The sequence below is a fragment of the Rhinolophus sinicus genome, chromosome 1 (genome assembly GCF_057876585.1).
Source record: "Rhinolophus sinicus isolate RSI-liver-muscle chromosome 1, RSI-T2T, whole genome shotgun sequence".
NCBI lineage: Eukaryota > Metazoa > Chordata > Mammalia > Chiroptera > Rhinolophidae > Rhinolophus > Rhinolophus sinicus.
Window position 1 is genome coordinate 84,694,310 of NC_142501.1, and position 16,129 is coordinate 84,710,438.

The 16,129-nt window shown below is 36.4% G+C and overlaps 1 long non-coding RNA gene across 6 annotated transcripts in view; it reads left to right on the forward strand.

Annotated features, from left to right (window-relative positions):
* LOC109452884 (uncharacterized) overlaps window positions 1–16,129 on the forward strand; it is a 173,052-nt gene that overhangs the window by 113,759 nt on the left and 43,164 nt on the right. For 2 of the 6 annotated variants that reach the window (XR_012493882.2, XR_012493883.2), the window contains one exon: window positions 4,738–6,999. The exons of 2 other annotated variants lie outside the window; for them this stretch is intronic. This is a non-coding gene — a long non-coding RNA (uncharacterized LOC109452884). Of the gene's footprint in view, window positions 1–4,737; window positions 7,000–16,129 lie in introns of those variants that run through there. 2 more of the 6 variants (XR_012493885.2, XR_012493884.2) reach the window with 2 other exon arrangements.

A 16,129-nucleotide genomic window follows, 5' to 3' on the forward strand; every position in this document is an offset into this window, starting at 1 on the left:
GTCCCCCTCTCTCCCCTCTGTCAAGGTTGAGATTGGTTCATTCTTTTGCTGTCCTTGTATGGCTATTGTCTTCACCTATACTTATACCGAGGATGAAGACCTTTGATGTCCCAGCATTTGTTTTTGTTTTGTTGTTGTTGTTTTTTTCAGATTTCCTGTTTAATATGTAATATATCTTGGCATATATTTTTCTTTTAAAAAATGCACCTAAAGTTTATTATTTAAAAAAAGAACAAAATAACTAGTGTTGACGAGGATCTGGAGAAGTTAAGAGTGTGCATTGCTAGTGGATATGTAAAATAGTGCAGTCACTATGGCAAATGGTATAGAGGTTCCTCAAAAAATTAAACAGAATTACTGTATGATCCAGCAATTCCATTTCTAGGTATGTTCTCAAAAGAATTAAAAACAGATACTTGAATAAATATTTGTATGCCCATATTTATAGCCACAGAACTCACAATAGTCAAAGGTGGAGTCCGCCCAAGTCTCCATCAACAGATGAGTGGATAAACAAAATGTGGAATGTACAAGCGATGGAATATTACTCAGTTTTAAAAAGGAAGGAAATTTTGACACATGCTGTAACATGGGTCAACATTATACTAAGGCATTATACCAAGAAGACATTATACTAAGTGAAACAAGCCAGTCACATAATAGGCTTGTTAGCAGTCCTGAGTGCGTGCTTGAGAAAATGAATTGACAGGTAAGGGAATTGAGGACCACTTGAAAAACACAGTGATTTTAATGATTGACATTGGGTTTCCTCATTTGAGAAATGGGAGTAATCCTAGACCATATCCCAGAATACTGTGGTAAATTCAATATAAAGCATGTAAAACACTTGGAACAGCCTGGCACTCAGATAGTACTCAATAAACAACTATTGTTACTATTGTATTACCATGACTATAAAGTCTCTACTAGACAATGAAAGAAGTGAAGACACATGGCGACTAATTAAAAGTTTTGGTGAGAACAAAAAATAATTATACTGTGGAGTCTGAGTAAATAATCCAGAACTAAAATTTTGAGTGAATGGGAGGTTTGAAAAGAGATGGGTGGGTACAGCAGTGAGGCGAGGGAGGGGTGATACAATGTGATAGCACATGCTTCTGACGAGCAAGGTGTTTGCAGAAGGAAGAGATGGTTATGTTTGGAAACTGTCCATGCAGGGCAAGAAGGACGCCCACTTTCCCTCCTGGCCCTGAGGACCATGGTATGAGAGAGAAAAGAAAAACAGCTTTGATGCTATTGGAAGAGAAGCTTAAGTTTCTTCAGGGGAAAGCTTGGTTTTAAAAAAGAAAACACAGATGTGAAGGGAACAATCAGCGAAGAGACTAGCAATTTAAAGAAATTCACTGATTATCAATTTGGAGTTCAAAAGAACAGCGTGGTAGGATTTTAAGAGAAGGACTTTCTTTTCCTTCTTTCTGAGAGATCGAGTTCAGATCAGAAGAGGTACATCAGAGTGTGGGGTAAAATGGACTAAGATGGTGAGGATTTCTTGTTTTGACTATTATATGTGGGAATGTGATGGGCGCAGTTAGTTTTGACCTCTAGGCAGGGTTATACACTTGGACCTGATCAGAATACTCAGGAGTCTGGGGGCTGCTCATTAGGGTCAGAGTAATTATCAATTCAATCAGACAGTACTTTATGCTATGTATGTTTTGCCAATTACTTTATTTTTAAAATTCTGAATGTATTTATGCCTGGCCTTCTACGTGAATAGATTCATGCTTCCTGAGGAAAAGAAAATGCTTTCTTTTAAGGTTATCACACTTTGTTAACCAAATTATGGGATTTTGTAAAGCACAATATTTTGCATAAACTGATTTTTTTCAGTTTCTTGAACCATAAAAGAGATTATATGGATTTCAAATTTATACTTAGCAATGTATATACAAATATTAGTTTTAGGACAAGTGCCTAATCTCTGTTCTTAATCTGGTGTGATAATATTTTATGTTCAGGAAGAAATATGGGCTAAAAGAAAATCCCCATATCAGTCTACAGATTTAAGTTGAAATGACATATGAAGTGTATGGTGGTATCTGCCATGAATAGTCGTCTTTGTTTTTCTTGCTCCTTTTGAATATTTTATATAGTTCAAAGAAATTGGAAAGGTTGAGCAAAACCAAGATTACTTGGAGATGATTTTCTTCCCTATCAAATGGCGCTTATCAGATCTTTTAATAACTAGGGCACTGCAAGCAATTTTGTATAAATGTTTTACCACTAGATTATCCACAAATAAAACACACTCTTCGAGCTGAAAAGAAATAAGAAGGAAGGAAAATGTGGCAACATGGAAAAAAAACAAACAAATAAAAACAACATTTGTTTCATCACGGGAATTGAACTTGATACCCAGATCAGAAAAAACTAATTTATGATAATGACTCTTTTCCTAATGTTCCAAGTAACTTTTTGTTCCAACTTTAGCCCCTGGATTACTTCTAATTCAGACCTTTAGAACTCTATCCACTTAACCTCTCCTGCACAAGGAACATAAGCATTCAATGAGCACACCACAATAAATGGACAAAATGAGAAAAATTCTTTATATAAATATTCCTAGAATGATTTAACTATTAAATGTCAAAGTGTCCTATTCCCTTAGACATATCATTGAACAAGACAAATATTAATAAGGGCCTTTTACAAACAGATTTGATCATTTTATAAATCTTATCAGAAATCTGGAGTATTTTTGACATTTGTCTTTTTGTTCTCTTTTCTTCAATATTAAAATAGTATATATTAAAGTTTTATAATTAACATATCCTTTCCCCTCTCTCAAATGAATTTGAATATAAAATCCAGCAATCACAATTATTACTTTCATTTTTAAGAACACTCTGTTATTGATTGCTTGTAAAATTTACTTATATATATGTCCTTATCTTTAGTGGGCATAAAATGTATTATTTGATAGAACAGTTATGTTTCTATTTCTAGAGTACAATAAAAAGGTATTAATATCAATCACCAGACACTTTATCTTTTAAAAAAAACCAAAAATAATATACAAATAATTGAATTACTGTTTTTCAAAAAGTTGTCTTAACCCAGGACTGGCAAAATCATTGATAGTTCAGTCAAATATAGTGAACTTTTCAACCAAATATCTCATTTCATAAATAGAGTAGTTTAGAAAATAAACTATATAACTTTAACCTTTTAAGTCTTATGACATTTATACACAGAGGACTTTATTTTAAATTAGCAGTAAACCACGTAGTTCATATTATATGTCTTAAAGAGAAATAACCCAAGTTTTCTGCTAGAAAAAAAATAGTGAAATAATACTTCCCCATGCTGTCAAGTTGGTCACTGCTGAGAATCCAAAATCTATATTAAAACCTTCGTGCAAAAATGGCTATAAACCACCTGTGATTCTGTGAGCTTGATTCAAAAGTACCTTAATGAAGAGCCATGAGCATTTGCTTCTTCCTATTCTGCTTAATGAATATGTAAATGAATTTTTTTACTGCTGAATAGCTTTGAAAGAACTGAGGTTCTTTATTTTTCAAAGCAAAATGCTCTTTCCTCACTTTAGCAGACACTCATACAATTAAAAAGCAAGCAAAGCCATCAAGACGTGCACTCAGAAGAAAGAGGAAAATTATTACAAAATTGCTATTTATTAAAGTAGGCAATTATATTTTAGACTGACTTTCTGAAAGCACTGTTAGCATAGTATGTGCAAGACTAAAGGGGAAATAACTTTGGGATGATGAAAAAGAGAATGCTTGTTACCTTTCTTTCTTTCAAGAAAAATGTACGTACAGATTAATTCACTTAATTCCCATCTGTGAGACAGCTATTGTTCCCATTTTGCAGTTGAGAAAACCATAAGTAAGAGAGTGGTAGTAACTTTTCCAGAGTCACACAGCTGGTAAGTGGCAAAGCTAGGTCACCATTTAAGTCCTTCTGACTCCTGATGTCTTGTTTCTTTGTCACTATGCTGACCCCTCTCTGTGTAACCTACAAATGAGACACACTGTCAGAATACAGAGCCCGGTGATAAACAGAAAACCCAGTGAACCAAATCGTAACGATTAGAATTTCACTGCCTACATGTTGGATAGTGAGGCTGTTGACACTTTTTTGTGTGTGATACAATATGGTTCTTCTTCAGGCCTGTCAGCAAAAATGTTATCTGAAGTCAGGAGTTGAAACACTGCACAGAGCCAGTGAAAGAAAATCTGCCCTATATAAACATGCCTGCTTCCCAGACTTTCTGTTTGACAGTGTTTACTTGAAAGTGACCTCTGCCAGAAATACAGCAGGCCTCATTCAATGATAGGAAATGACATTTCACATGGCTGCTCCACTCATCTCAAAGTTAAAACAGTGGCTCTGGTCCCACGCAGACTGTATCTCCTCAGCTCTTCCCAATAAATCAGACCTCTCACTCAGGTAAAATTTTTTGATTGTTTGTATATACTTATGTTTCTTATCACATCTATCTATACATGTGACCTTGATTTAAAACAAAAGGAATTGGACACAATTCTTATTTTTAATTGAATTGGAAATCTGTCTTTTATATTCTGTTACATAACACACTAGCCCAGATCTTAATGGAAAAACAACCACTATCATCATTTATCATAGCTCACTATTTGGAGCAGGAATTGGATTAGACTTGACCGTGTAAATTGGTGCTGCATGATGTTGATTGGGGGGAATATGTATCCAATTAATGTGTGGTCTGATCTACAGGTTACATGGCGGCTTTACTGAAATGCCTGGCACCTGGCTGGCATCCTTCTGTCTTTCTATGTGGTCTCCAAATCTCTTCATCTATGCTCTACACCAGGGAGTCACACTTCTTACAAGGAAGTTAAAGGTTCCAAGAGAAAAGATCCAAGGGCCTGAGGTAGAGAACTGAAAGCCTTGTCTACTTCTTTTGCAACACTTCTCACAATTATAATTAAATGTTGCTAATTCATTGTTTAATGCCTGTTCTCCTGTTATACTGTGAGGTCCATACAATTGGATCCTGTTTAACTTAATTCTGCTGTGTCCTAAGTATTTATCACAGTGTCTGGCACACAGTAATAATAAATATCTGACGAATGAATGAATTAATTAATTCTATACAAAGGTTTTAAAAATAGTAGTAGAAAAAGCATGGTACCAAGCTATTGATTACTGTTTAAACAGGCTCATTTTTGAAATAGCATGAACCACTTGTCAATTTTTTTTTATGATAGAAATATTACTTTATTAAGAACCTGTTATATGCCCATGTTTTTTTTTTTTTTACAAAGGTCATCTTATTTATTTATAACAATAACCCTCGATGATACATATTATTACCTACATTTTATAACTAAGGAAACTGTGACTCAGGGAGGTAAAAGTGACTGGTCTAAAATCATAGATCTAGTCGAAATAACAGGTCCTTGATTTCTATCTGGATATGAGATCGTATGTATGCAATAGAGGCAGGATTTAACTTTATACACTTCAAGTCAAGTGCAGATCCTACAGGCTTTACTTTCTATACCTCCAAGTGTTCTCTGCATCAATGATACAACCCACTGATTCTGGAATATTTTCAGTGTCTTTGGCCATTGGAAATATAGTAGATAGCATCTATGGGGCAGTTTGAAGAAGCTTCACAAAGTCTCAAGGCATAGGGAGGCATCCAAGTGGAGAAAGGCGACTTTCAGTAGAAGACCCACATCCAGAGAGAAGACAGGAAGAGCCCAATAGCCCAAATAAGTCACCCTTAATAGAGTTGAAAATCTGTTTTATTATACATTGCTGCATAATACACTAATCCCTTAGTGGTCACAAATCTAGACACTGGCTTACCTCCTCCAAGTTTGCTAGCACAGCCACCCACAATGTCTAGCCGTCACTGAGGTTAATGTTGTTTCTCTCCATCTAGTCCCCTGCTCTGACCTTCTCTTCACATCATGCCTTACCCCTGCTGCATTCTCCAATCCCCAGCTCCCTAGCCCAGGTCACCATCTTCCAGAAATAAGGAACAAGGTGGTTACACTGTCCTTCTCATCACCTTCCAGTGGTATTATTATGATGTAACATTTATATTCTTTCCTCAGACCATCCATTTTGATTCTCAAGAGCCTAAAGTCTATTTTAGATGTAAAGAGTATTAACTGTTTCTTCATCTTTTCATTCCTACTATAGTTCTACCTCTCCGCTGCACTACGTGGGTATTTCTGACTGAATAAGGGCAAGGTTTCATACAAGAAAATAAGGCAAGGCAAAGCATTACTGTTCCAAAATACTATCTGGTTCTATGAATCCCACCCTTGCCACCATCAGACAAACACAGGCTCTAAATGTTATTTTATATCCCCTGACTAACATCTACTTAGCAGTATTTTGTTAGACTACCTTAAATTACTATATTTTAAGTTAATCAAACCATAAATGTTTTCTTTCCATCACTAAATTGCAGGCTACTTTTTATTTTGAATAAAATATTGACGTTTGTTTGGACCTGTAAGTGCTAATAAAAAGCAGTTGACTTGACTCTAAGGAAGAATGTATCAATGCTCTTTATTCTTTCCCTTCCCTACCCTGTTTTGTTTCCTTCCAGAACAATTCCTGGCTAAGGACAGAGGAGGGGCAGAGCAAGGTCGATGTCTAAGCTGGCGATGGAGGGCATATGGTGGGGAGAGTCACAGTGGCCTGTGATAAGGTGTTAGAGCCCACGTGACTTAAGGAGGCTTCTATGTATCAGGGAATAGGAGATTCAGAGCATGGTGAGGAGGGTCCCCACGTGCAGTGGAGAGTCACAACCAGAGCCAGGGGATGACGGTGTCCACACGAAACTAAGTGTCACTGCAGGGGGACAGAGCCCAAGCAGCGGGAGGAGGTCATCTGTGCAAGACAGGAGATAGAAGTGGAAATGAAGGTTCCAGGCAGGTGGACTGATCAAATAAATATATAAATAAATATACTAGAGATGATGAGAGCCAAGTTATTCACTGTCAGAGAAGTAAGTAATAAGTAGGTAGGGAGAAAATTAGAAAATACCCTGTGGTGTTGGATTAGAATTCATGGTATTGCATTAGTCTGCTAGGCTGCCATAACAGAAATGTCACAGACTGGGAAGCTTTAAACACAGAAATTTATTTTCTCATAGTGATGGAGAATGGAAATAACATTACAACTTTTACCACAAAAATACAAAGGACCAGAGTAGACTACTATGAATAATTACACACCAATAAATTGGCTAACCTAAAAGAAGTGGATACATTTCTACAAGCATACAACGTACCAAGACTGAATCATGGAGAAAAAGAAAACCTGAATGGACCAATAATGAGTAATGAGATTGAGTAGGTAATGAAAATCCCAGAGCCAGGTGGCTTCACCAGTGAATTCTGCCAAACATTTAAAATACAAATTTTAAATCCCTCTAAAACTTTTCTAAAAATCAAAGAGGAAGAAACTTTTCCAAGCTCATTTTAGGATGTCTGAACTACCTTAATACCAAAGCCAGATTAAGGACACCACCAGAAAAGAAAATTACAGGCCAATTTCCAAGGAATGCAAAAATCCTCAACAAAATACTAGAAAATCACATTCAAGAGCATGTTAAAAAGGTCACACACCGTGATCATGTGAGATTTATCCTTGGGATACAAGGCTGGTTCAACATATGCAAATCAATAATCTGGATACACCACATTAACTAGATGAAAAATAAAAATCATATAATCATCTCAATAGATGCAGAGAAAGCATTTGACAGTCCATTTTTGGAATATTCTACAGACTTAAAAAAGAAGATAATTCTGCATTTGTGGCAATGTAGATGAATTTAGAGGTCATATACTAAGTGAATAAGACAGACACTGAAAGACAAATATTGCATAATATCACTCATATGTCACATCTATAAACGTTAAATTTAGGTAAGCAGAAAGTAGAATAGCAGTTATGAGGGGCTAGTGAGTGGGAGAAATGGGGAGATGTCGGTCAAAGGGCACAAACTCTTAGTTATATGTTTGAGAGCTCAAATGTACATGTGTACACATGTATATTGTTAATAATAATGTGTTGTATGCTTGAAATTTGCTAAAAAAGTAGGTCTTAAGTGTACTTAAGTGTACTTACAACACTTAAAAGAATTGTACCTGTGATATAATGGATATGATCATTAGTTTGGTTGTGGTAATCATTACACAGGTCTATTTATATCAAAACACCAAGTTGTACATCTTAAATATATACATTTTTTATTTGTCTATTATCCCCTCAATGAAGCTGAAAAAAAAGAATTAAAATGTAAAACCTTTCAAAACATTCAGGTCTCAAAAACATATAATCATAGTGGTAGGCTAGGGTTGGGGGTGGGACATTCTGGTAAAAAATCATGGTTAGCATTAATTGGTCTTCACATTGATCACTGTATCATCCAAACCCTAAAATAAATATCTACCATCCATGCCCACTCCTAACACAAACACAGTTTTAGATGCAGTTTTAGTGCCATGTACAAGATCTTTGTCTTAAAAAGACTCCTAATTTTAAAACAAGCTGAAATCATTTAACTTTCATTATTTTGTTTTTTTCTTTTTTCTTTCAGGAAGTTGATGTGGTGTTACTTTTATTAAATGACCACAATATACCAGACACTATTCTAGGTCCTGGAAATCCAATTGAAAGCAAAACTGACAAAGTCTTTACCTCCAGTAGCTTAGAAACAAGTAATAGAAGACAGATAATACACCAACAGACAAATAATAATCATAATTTAAAAAAAACACCTCATGTGTTGTGTATTATGAAATGTTAAGGAGATACCACCAATTAATGTCTTTTTTTTTAAGTGGCATAAGGGTTATGTGAGATTACGTGATCATGTACAGCGAGCACTTAAATAAAGCTTACTATGTGCTAGGCACTGTTCTCAGCATTTAATATGCATATTTGATCTGTGACACGAATTATGTAAAGGATTAAGTCAAGGCAAGTTTTTGGAGAAAATATTTCAAACTTAGGGAGCAACAAAGGCAAAGAGTCAAAGGCAGGAAAAAGCTTAACACATTTAAGGAACTGAAGGAGAGGGTGGCATGTGTTCGGTCATGTGTGAGTTTGTGGGGTGTAGCAAATGATTTGCACTGCATTCTAGGTGCAATGGGAAACAGTGTTTTAAGCAAAGGAATGATATAACCGCATTTACCTTTATATATATATATATATATATATATATATATATATATATATATATATATATATATATATATATTACCTTAATGAGATATATATATATCTCAATTGGGGCACTTGGACAGAATGGATTAAGGGGAATAGTGAAATCTGAGTGATGAGTCAGGCGATTATTGCTTTGGTTCAAACAGTAGATGATGGCTGCTTGGAACAGGATTTGTGATAGAATTTAAGGCTGGCTGGGATCTATTTCTCCTCTAAACTCTCATAAAATTTTGTTTATACTCCTGCCTTACACTATCATAATCCTGTATGCCAATTTTACACTATTTGGTAGCAGGAACAAAGTCTTACTCATCTCCATTTTCCCCCCTGGTTTCTGGACACTTTCTCTATAGCAGGTAGTCACTGATTTTATTTAATCAAAGTAGACTACAATATTCTCCTGTGCACCTGTACTTTTACATGAAAATGTGCATAATATATTTGGATAGCAAAAACAGAGCAAAATACTCATGTTTTAAGCCTTAGATTGTATAAGATATTTTTTTTTAATTTGGCTTGATATTTTTCTTTCCTCTTATAATACTGCCAAGTGTGAAGTTTAAATCTACTTTTAAGTTAAACCAGGACAAATAAAGCTTGGAGCAATTTTTAAGAGAAGGAAAAAATATATTTTTCCTGTCTCATAACTCAAAAATAACTGAGCCAATTTAATTTACTTTTTCTAAAGGGGGGGAGGGGTGTTGGGAGAGGAATGGTAGAGACAGAATGTGGAACAAATAAAAAAATAACACCTCTCATAAGACTAAATCTGTACAATTTCAAATCCAAATAAATTTCTTGGGATGTTGTAAACAAGTAAATATGGAAGTCGAAATAAAAATTTCTTTCACCTTTAAAGGAAAGCTTCTGCAGCTGACATCAAAGGTCTTAAACGGAAATAAATCTTTTTGGTTTTTGCAAGAAAAAACAATTCAGGAAAACACTGCTTGAGAAAGACTTATGAACATATCTAATACATCCTTGGTGAGAACAGATTATGAGAACATATTGTAGAAAGAGAAATATGAGAAAAGCCGAGGTAGAATTTGATGATTTATATTTGTGCTCATTTTTTTCCTTCTCTATTGATTATAACTTCTCATCATACTCGTATTTCCTATCCCCCTTCCAATAAACCTATCATATACAACAAGGTTGTTTTGTCCTCTGTGATCCTCAACAATGTAAAAAGTTCAAGTCTTACAGTGTCCTCCAAACAATGCAATCAAATTGTAATTAATAACAGAAAGAAAATAGGAAAATCTCTAAATTCTTTGAAAATAAACAACACATTTATAAATAGTCCCTAAATCAAAGAAGAAATTCCAAGAAAAAAAAAAAAGGGAATCTCAAAATGGGTTATGAACTTAAATAGTATAAAATGTAAAGCTATAAATTTTTTATAAATAAGAGGAAAATCTTTACAATCTAGAACAGGGTTGTCCAAACTTTTTTCAACGTTTTTTTACCAAGGGCCATATGCGGTAAAATACACAAACAGCCGGGCCACTCACTCGAGGTGAAGTACATATTGCCTCAACTGGTTTATTTAAGTAAACTAAATATATTTTTGGAATTTGCTGCGGGCTAATTAAAAATGGATTGCGAGCCACAGTAAAAACGGATTGCGGGCCACAGTTGGCCCACGGGCCACAGTTTGGACACCCCTGATCTAGGACTAGGAACAGAGCATGATTCCTAACAGGAAAATTAATAAATAGAACCTCGTCACAATTAAAAACTTTTGTTCTATGAAACATTTGTTAAAAGTGTAAAAATATGAGCTAGAATTGAAGAAAATATTTGCAGACTGTATACATATGTATATATATATATACATATATATGTATATTTGCAGACTATATATATGACAAAGGATTGGTATCTAAAAAATAAAAAGAATTCTAAAAATTCAACAGTAAAAACACAATTTAATTAGAAAATCGCAAAGATATGAAGAGACATTTCACCAAACAATATATACAGATAGCAAAAGAGCACATTAAAAAAATATTCAACACCATTTAGCCACCAGGGAAATGCAAATTAAAACCACAATGATATACTACTACACACCTATCAGAATAACTAAACAAACAACAAATAGTGACAACACTAAATGCTGGTGAGAGTGCTAAAAAACTAAGTGAATTATATATTGGTGGTGGCAATGTAACCGCCACTCTGGAAAACAGTTTGGCTATTTCTTAAAAAAAATAAATAAATAAGCAAGCGCCATAGAAATTGCATTCTGGGCACTTATCCCAGAGAAACGAAAAAACTCATGTTCATACAAAAACCTGTATACAAATGCTTATAATAGCTCTAGCTGTAATAGTCCGGACTGGAAACAATGCAGATATCGTTCAGTGGACAAATAGCTAAACTGTAGTATAACTATACTATAGAATACTACTAAGCATTGAAAAGGAACAAACTATTGATAGTTAACTAACTAGATCAATTCCAGAGAATTACGTTGAGTGAAAAAAGTCAATCCAAAAACGTGATTTCATTTACATATTATTCTTGAAATGGCAAAATTACAGAAATGAACAGATTAATGATCCATAGAAAGTAAGGGATGTGTGGATGTGAGAAGGGAATGAATGTTGCTATGAAAGTGTAACATGAGGGATTCTGATAAAAATATCCTGGTTGTAGTAGTGTACTGTTTTGCAAGACTTTCTCATTGGAGGACCCTGAGTAAAGAGTACCTGGGAACTCTCTGTTTTATTCCTTACAACTACAAATGAACCTACAATTATCTCAAAAAAAAAAAAAAAAAGTTTAACTTAAAAAACTACGAGATAAGTATAATTATTATTTTCATATTAAAAATAAGGGGATTGCGACAGAATGAGTTTAAGTAATTTGCTCATTGTGAGAGGATTATTAGGTGACAGAGCTGGGATTTAAACCACCTGGGTTTTGAGACCAGGATCTTCATTCTTAACCATTCACTCCTACTACTTTTTTTCTGGCTGCATGTGGTCTACAATCAGTGAGCTTTTGCCCACGATTACCCAAATGACGTTTCACCAAATAATCTTGGAACATTGTCAGATAACCAGAATTGAACGACAACAGGCATTCTTATCCATACTTCACTACAAATTACTTTACATACCACATTAAAGGCCAATATCCAACTCTCATAAATAATGATTATGAGCATAACAAATATATATAACCTAAACTATACGTACAAAATTATTTTTATGAATTAAAATTAAGTGGCTATTTTAATTCAAACTGTGCACAAGGGCTTACAAGGGATGCTTACTTATTTATAACAGTGATTAAATGGAGAAAATGCTAGCAACCACATGTGATCATTGTAAGAATGAAATGAGATAGTTTACATAAAACACCTAGGGAGCTCCTGGCTCAATGCACATGCTCAGGCAGTGGTAGAAGTTGTGAATGTTGGAATCACCACCTGTGGGGACAGAGCCAGGAATGCAATTTCCAGGCTCTCGGCCTCATGTGGAAAGGTGCTGGTTCAGGTAGTAAATGGCCATCAACTGTGATTGTATGGCCATCAGCTGTGGCTACTTGGCCGTCAGCTATAACCAGAGCCATTGGCCACTAATATAACTGCTGTGGCTACGCTAGCAGCAAAATGGGAGGCTAGCAGGAAGATGGTGGCTGAGCTAGCAAGAGCGGATTGCAGCTAGCAGGGTGTCGTGCGGGGAGGCCTGCAGGGTCTCTGGTCCCGCTCCCCACATAACGCAGGATATGGTGAGGCCAAAAAGGAACACCCACGGAGCCATAGGTAGGGGAGTCATACCACTACGGTCTCACTGGAGGCTGGGTTCACTGGACGTGCGACCTGCTGTCCGTTTTGTCTGCAACCCACCGACGACTCTCTTTCACTCTCCTCCACTCTCCTCCGTAGCCGCAGCAGTTATATTAGCGGCTAATTGGCTAACTGGCTACAGCTGACGGCCAATCAGCCACAGCTGACGGCCATCTACTACCCGAGCCAGCACTCCTCCACGTGAGGCCGAGAGCCTGGAAACTACTTTCTGGGGCTCTGCCCCCACACAGGGGTTGGTTGGTTGGCAGATAGAGACGTGGACAGCAGTTTGCGGATAGTGTGGCACCTGCATCCTGTGTCTCCAACCCAGCCGCCAGCGAGACTATAGTGGTATGACTCTCCTTTCTATGACTCCGTGGGTGTTCCTTTTTGGCCTCACCATGTCCTGCATTTTTATGTGGGGAGTGTAATGCGGGGCGGCCTGCAGGGTCTCTGCTCCCACTCCCCACACAAGAACGCAGGATATGGTGAGGCCAAAAAGGAAAACCCACGGAGCCATAGATAGGGGAGTCATACTAGTATATTCTCGCTGGTGGCATCTGCCTCTCTGCAATCCGCTCTTGCCAGGCAGCCACCATCTTCTTGCTAGCCCCCATTTTTCTCTCTCTTTTCTTCTAGCGTAGTCACAGCAGTTATATTAGTGGCCAATGGCTCACTGGTTACAGCTGACGGCCAACTAGCCACAGCTGATGGCCATCCAATCACAGTTGATGGCCATTTACTACCTGAGCCAACACCTTTCTATGTGAGGCCGAGAGCCTGGAGACTGCTTTTTGGGGTTCTGTCCCCACAGGAGTGGGACCAGAGACCACGCCTGACACCCTGCATGACACCACCATCATTGAACAAGAAGAGTTTTGTTCATGGAAAGAGGCTAGGAAAACTATTATCAGTAGGAAGTCTTGTGACTGGTGCTTTATGAATTGTGACAGGTCCTTTATATTCAGTACATCATTAACTCTAGAGAAGGACATAGACATACTTCAAGTTTATGGATAAAGGATAGGCATTTGCCCAGTTTTAGCAAGACATTAAATGAGTTAAAAGCATACCTAAAGTGTGTCCGGGAGCTCCGGACACACAGTAACTGTTCAGTAAGTGTTAGCTCTTATTAACATCACTATTTCTACTAAGTAGTGAAGAAAAGATTAGAACATATTCTGTCAGACTCAAGAGCATCTTATACATTATAAATCAATAGTACTTTTGTATTTAGGTTACAAACCATCTGCTAAGAATAGTAAATATCTATAGATAATTAGAAGTTCCTGAGTAAATGTAAGGCCCTTTAAGCTTCTTTAGTAAGTAAGGTGAAGAAAGACAGCAGAAAAGACACACCTGCTGTTCAGCTGAAAGCAGCCCTGATGTGCCATTACTGGGCTAAATCACCAGCATATGATGGGTAAATGGCCTGCTCTTTCTCTGAGAGAGTTTCTAGGTGACTTGAAAACAGGCATCTTTCTAGGAAGACTGGGGGAGAAAATAAACTTTATGACATTAGTATAAAATTTGCCATCAGTTAAAAAAGTCTAATTACTTTTACTAAATTAAGGTAATAGGGATTAATATACTGTCCCCTCCCTCGAGAAGCTCGTGGATGCAGAGGAGAAACCATCATAGAAACAAATATTATGCTATATGGAAATAATATTGAAATAGGTATAAAGGATGATGGGATAGTATAAATTGATTAATTCTTCCAGAAACCAAAGAACACTACAAGGAAAAACTATATATAGCAGAAGGTATTTCTTTGCGTATTCATTTATTCATTTTAGGCGTGCTTTCAAGTCAGGCCATCAGATCGTCAAGTAATTATTACTTTACATTATCCAGGTGTTCAGTTAAAAATCAAACCAAGAAAATTTGATACAACCCAGAAAGGAATCCTGGTCTTTCATCTCAGGGTCATTTCTGACATATTTATTACACTTTAAGAAAGATGAATAATATTCCCTAATATTAAAAACACTGATTTTAATTGCAAAGTTTATATTAGAAAATCATCCATCATTCATCTCATCTCTATACAGTATTATTATTATTTTTTTTTAAATTAAATTTATTGGGGTGACAATTGTTAGTAAAATTACATAGATTTCAGGTGTACAATTCTGTATTACATCATCTATAAATCCCATTGTATGTTCATCACCCAGAGTCAGTTCTTCCATCACCATATATTCGATCCCCCTTACCCTCACCTCCCCCCCCACCCCCCCACCCCCCTTACCCTCTGGCAACCACTAAACTATTGTCCGTGTCTATGAGTTTCTGTTTCTCATTTGTTTGTCTTGTTCTTTTGTTGTTTTTGGTTTATATACCACATATCAGTGAAATCACATGGTTCTCTGCTTTTTCTGTCTGACTTGTTTCGCTCAGCATTACTCTCTCAAGATCCATCCATGTTGTCACAAATGTTCCTATATCATCTTTTCTCACTGCCAAATAGTATTCCATTGTGTATATGTACCACAACTTCTTTATCCATTCATCTATCGAAGGACATTTTGGTTGTTTCCATGTCTTGGCCACCGTAAACAAAGCTGCAATGAACATTGGAGCACACGTGTCTTTATCTCTAAATGTTTTCAGATTTTTTGGGTAGATACCCAGGAGAGGGATTGCTGGGTCAAACGGCAATTCTATTCGTAATTCTTTGAGGAACCTCCACACTGCCTTCCATAACGGCTGCACCAGTCTGCATTCCCACCAACAGTGTATGAGGGTTCCTTTTTCTCCACAACCTCTCCAACATTTGTTACTATTTGTCTTGTTGATGATAGCCATTCTGACTGGGGTGAGGTGATATCTCATTGTGGTTTTGATTTGCATTTCTCTGATGATTAGTGATGTTGAGCATTTTTTCATATGTTTATTTGCCATTTGTATGTCCTCTTTGGAGAAATGTCTCTTCAAGTCCTCTGCCCATTTATCAATTGGGTTGTTTGCTTTTTTGTTGTTGAGTTGCATGAGTTCCTTGTATATTCTGGATACTAGCCCCTTATCGGAGGCACTGTTAGCAAAAATCTTCTCCCATTCAGTTGGTGGCCTCTTTATTTTGTCAATGGTTTCTTTTGCTGT